The following is a 5462-nucleotide window of genomic DNA, read 5'->3' on the forward strand; positions in this document are numbered from 1 at the left end:
GAGCTTTTGAAAGGGCTGGGGATTAGCAACTGTGCCCTAATCCTTCCGCCCATTTGGGGGTCTCCCCTGTCCTCCATATAGGGGTGACAAGCATCATGTTTAGGTAGTTTTAACATTTTTTTCCCCAAACAAACTTGTAAAAATTGCACCTCACACACTGTGCACCAATCATTTCAAGTTAAAACACACACACACACACTCTTCATTTCACCATTAGAAGCCTTAAACCTAAAAACAAATATCTGGAAGGAAAAACTATTAACCAAAGGAAGCTCAAAATAACAGCTTCAGGAGGGGCCCCGCCAGGCCCCAGGCCGCATCAGTAGAAGCAGACGGTGTGCAGGAAGGACCTGTTGCTCTTCTCCTCCAACTTCAGCAGCAGCTCATCGATCTCATTCTCCATGTCATCCAAGAGCTGAATGTACTGGCAAAGCTCACAGATGACAAACGCCCCCAGGGTGGCCTCCTCCTCGTTGTCCTCGATGTCCACGTTAACCACGTGCACTGGCTGGCAGGTCTCCTGCTCCCTGGAATACAGCTCTTCCACTACCTGGTCGTACACCTTCTCTTCGCAGGTGAGGATGAGGTCGAACTGGTCTTGGCAGTTCTGGAACCTTTCCGGTCCGGGCTTGATTCGCTTGTTTCTGTCCAACATATGCAAAATGCCATTCTGCCTGTAGAAGTGTTCGTCTCTCTTAACCAGATCATTGTACATCTGCTCATAGGTGGTTCTGAAGTCATAAATGTTTGGCTTGTCCGGTGTTCGTCCTGGAAGCTTCACGTGAGTCCCTGTCCCGAAGGACCGGACGTTGAATCCCCGTCTGTTGAGGATGTGGTGAACCTCCATGCTCCGGTTCTGGTTGCTCAGACACACGACGGCCACCCGCAGCTGTGAGGATGCCATAGTGGCGGCTGCCAAGTAAATACTTTCCCGCACCAATCTCTCTCTGGCTCGCACGGATCTCGCTCTGTCCCGCACCGGGCCTCGCACTGTGCGGTACCGGGATTTGCACTGTCCGGTACCAATTTCGCTCTGTCCTGGACAGGGCCTCGACTATTCTGAACCGGGCCTCGCACTGTGCGGTACCGATCTAGCTCTGTCCTTGACAGGGCCTCGCACTATCCCGCACCGGGATTTGCACTGTCCCGCACCAAGACTGTCCGGTACCGATTTCGCTGTCCTCTGGACAGGGCTTCGCACTGTCCCGTACCGGGAATTGGACTGTCCCAAACCGGGCCTTGCACTGTCCCGTACTGGGATTCGACTGTCCCGCACCGGGACTCAGTGTCCCACACTGACAGTCACACTGTCCCACACCGAGAGACACACTGTCCCGCACCGATCTCTCTCTGTCCAGCACCGACTTCGCTGGGACTCTCACTCAGGTGCGACACCTCGGCGCGCAAGATGGCGCCAGGAGTGACCGGAAGTCCCAAGACAGAAGCAGTGGCGCACGTGAGGTATCACAACGCAGTACGCGGCCTGTGCAACGCTCCCCGGCGGCCTCGTGCACGCACAGGCACACAACGGTTGTCAGGCCAGTGAGCACGTGACTGCTAGGAGCATGCGTGGTCTAGGCCCACTATCCTCACAGGGATGCTCACAGGGCGCCGGTTCGAGCCGACATCCTCTGTGGACACTTTTAGGACATCCATGAACTTAATGAGAAAACTAATAAACTTCTATCTTTATTTTCTCTGACCTGTAACTGAAATGGAACATTTCCTCTGCATATGAATATAGGTAAAAAACCCACAATAGTATTTAAATTTATCGACTAGAAATCACAGATGTTTGCATGTGACATTTCACTATTGTAGATATCTCAAAACGTCATGTGTCATCACTACTTTGAAAGTACAGTAGTTATTAGTCACGCCACTAAACCTGATCGTTTAGTGCATTTAAAAAACACATATTTATCATAAATTTATACTTTCAGGGTTGTATTTTAGTAATTGGTTTCCTTTGTAATGGCATATATTTTATTTTATGCACATGAAAAGATTATTCTGAGAAAGGATCCATATGCTTCACCAAATGCCAAAGAGGCCTATTGCCCAGGGGTTAAGAAGCTCTTCATTACAGTAAGATTGGACTTGTTCTTCCCACTCTATTCTCCGTAGTGAGAGGGCCAGCCCCATGGGTGGGGACGGGTCTGCGGTTCTCCAGCCCTGCCTGTGAGTGGAGGAATCTCCCTAATATGCGGGTGCAGTGTTAGGAAATCTACTTGGTCCAGATCTAAATTATGTCCTCAAAGGTACGTGCATCACGTGTAAAGCAATTATGTTGATGTCCAGCTGTCTGACTCCCGATTATCTCTCTTCCAAATGTTCCAAACTATGGCAGAGATGTCAGTGATTATCTCCCCTCAAACAGCAACATATACTGAAGTGACAAAGTATAATCTATCATTTCAACCATATATCTTGGGGTCTCTCCAACCATATGGTGGGGTTACTGGGGACAGGTCTATGTCTTGCCCTCCCTGAGGCACTGGAGAGGGCAGTGTGCTAAAGGGTCTCTGACCCCAGTGGGATCCGATACTGTTAGGACAGGGGATTTTAACGGTGGCGCTAAATCTCTATTTGTGATTAGGATCTCTGATATACTTCAAATTAATAAGTGTAATTTAGCTTGGAACTTTTTGAAAACTTTCTTTGGCTATGCTTGCTGTACATTTACTACACAGACCAGTTTCAGTGTTTCTATTTACTTCAGCCCAGTGCTAGCCCTGTGACTTGGGAGAGGTTTTCCATCTGTATGACATCCACTCTCCTGGCTCCAACTTAAATCTATGTAACACATGCAAAGGTTGTGATGACCGGCATAACCACACCTTCCCCCACCTCCAGCTACAGGCCAAAGAAATTTACATCCTGATTAGAAAAGACAAAGACTGGACGCACTACTTTGCAGTAGTTTCCAGCAGACTCTGCCCAGCCCACCCTCCTCTTACTTTAATAAACCTTCCTTCTCTAGTTCTACCTGACTTGTGAATCGTTCACGGCCCACGCCACAACAATACCTCATAGCTGCCTGACCCTGAGCAAATCACTTAAGCTCCCAATGCCTTGTTTCCTCATGCATAATTACACCTCCCTTACATGGTCCTGGGGAGAACTGAGTGACTTAGAACACGTGAAACAGAACACTGCTTGTCACATAATGAGAACAGAGGGGGGAAATCCCTTACTCTATAGCCTAGGTGCTTTTCGAAACGCAATGAAAACAGCTAAGGATATTTCCCCTGCAGTTAAATACTGAAGTCCTGAAGACAAAGGATGACATTATTAGCTTTTAGGGGGAAAAAGATATTTAACTACCTGAAACACTACTAAGCCTCTGTCAAGGTTGTCCTCTCCCTTACCAGTAAGAATAAACTCAGCTTTCACTAATAGACCAGGAGGTCAAGGTGCTTTCAGGAGGCAGCACACAAAACAAACCAGACAATATGGGTATCACTTGGAAGATGGGAGAAGCGCGACTAGGACCCTGGAGACGGTGTGTCCATCAAGGAACCTAACATGTTTCTGTTACTTTTAAGAAATAAACAGAAGTCTCTTAGGAAAGTTGAGTGTTTCCTCCCAATGTTCTCAAAACAGAAACCTAGAATGGAATAAAGGACTTTTAAACCTACCATTTATAAGTAAGTACGAATTCTCTATGCAGATACACATACCTGGACTTCACGGGCAGGGCCACACTTTTCTCTCTGGAATCTTCCTCCACCATCTCCTTGGTCTGTGTGCTGACCTCTGACTTGTAGCATAGGGATAAGCCACTAAAATCGCGAGCCTTGTGTTGGTTCCAATTCTCTCTATTGTGTAGTGATCTTTATATGTGTAACATTCATTATCCCATTGAGATTTTGTTATAGTGGCAATCTAGCTTAAATTGCTGAAGTGTAAAATTACATGACTTTTGAATAAGAGCTAGATTCGAAAGAGGTATCGTACTTTTCTTTGGTCTCTGTATTCTCCCCATCCCACCCAGAGCTTAAAACAGTACCAGGAATGTGGGAAGTCCTCCCTAAACAACCTACATAATTGTTGGAATAAACATATACTCTGGCATTTTATTTCAAGGGCTATACTCATTCCTCTTCATTAGTGTGCCAGTTGCATCATACTACCAACCTTGGTGGGGATCATTAGAAGGATATGTACCAAAACCACAAGATGGCCCTCTGAAACAACACTGAACTTATTTGCATGCCTGGGCAGGGAGCGCCACATTGCTCAAGTGCAAGTTCAGCTGATGTCTGCCTCCGAGTAGTGCTTAAAAGAAACAGAGTGCAAAAGGGAGGGGGTACATCAAATTGGCGAGAATGAGTTCAGTCCTCTGGTGGATTCCCAAGGTGGAGCATGAACTTATCCTTGCAATTATTGCACGTGTTCACCTCTCGATAGTGCAGGCACCATTTCCAAAGATGTCCAGGATGTGTTACAGGAAGCTCAAATGGGCTCAGCGTCACCCAGATGGCATACAGACATGTCCTTAGAAATCAACCAAAAATCTTTCTTTTACAGGATCAACAACGCATTACACAGCTCGATTCAGAGAGTGAGAATCACCGGTTACCTGTCTCCTCACGCATCTCTTTGTAACTGCCAGACCAAATTTCCTTTCCTTGTTAGGGCAAAAGGCCCAGAAATATACATGTATACTTAGAAAAACAAATTTTATGCAGACAGGCTGCCCTTCAAAGTCGTGACTAAGCAAAACATAAGGGAACACAAACAAATACCTGTACACAAACGTTCATAGTGACATTATTCACAGGAGCGAAAAGGTGGAAGCAATCTGAATGCACGTCAGTGGAGAATGCATAAAGAAAATACGGTGTATGCAAACCACGGGATCTTCTTCACTCATTTAAAAAATGAAGAAACCCTGACACGTGTTACAGCGTGGATGAACCTCAAACACATTATGCCAAGGGAGAGAGGCCAGACACAAAAGACCACATACTGTATGGTTCCATTTGTAGGGAATGTCTAGAGGGGCAAGTCCAAGGAAACAGAAAGCAAACTGGTGGTTTTCGGGGCTAGGGAAGGGGAGGATGGGAACCGAGTGCTCACTGGCTATAGAGATTTCTTTTGGGTGATAAAATGCTTCCAAAATAGAGGTGTTGGCACCACAACACTGTAAAATAGGAAATGCCACTGAATTGTACACTTCACAATAGTAGCTTCTTGTGTGAATTACAACTCCATGAAAAGAAAGGGAGAGAGAAAACAGAAAAGTTCAGGGATCTGTTGAGTCCCACTGAAACACACAGAAGGAGAAAAGAGCTGAGGGAGCAGGGACTGCTGCACAGTTGATGATCACTAAGCCAGGGGAGGGAAAAGAAGGAAAGAGGGGGGTGGGGTGAATTCCACTTCAGAATATAACAAGGTCCCAACACCTGAAAGGCAAACAAATTCAACTCATTTTCAAATGCTTAGCTATTTACTTT

The 5462-nt window shown here is 46.2% G+C and overlaps 1 pseudogene; it reads right to left on the reverse strand.

Moving 5' to 3' along the window:
* Window positions 1–241: 241 nt before the first annotated feature.
* Window positions 242–1435, reverse strand: LOC141569687 (RNA polymerase II subunit A C-terminal domain phosphatase SSU72 pseudogene; annotated as a pseudogene).
* Window positions 1436–5462: the final 4027 nt, after the last annotated feature.

This window comes from Rhinolophus sinicus, chromosome 18 (genome assembly GCF_057876585.1).
Source record: "Rhinolophus sinicus isolate RSI-liver-muscle chromosome 18, RSI-T2T, whole genome shotgun sequence".
Taxonomy (NCBI): domain Eukaryota; kingdom Metazoa; phylum Chordata; class Mammalia; order Chiroptera; family Rhinolophidae; genus Rhinolophus; species Rhinolophus sinicus.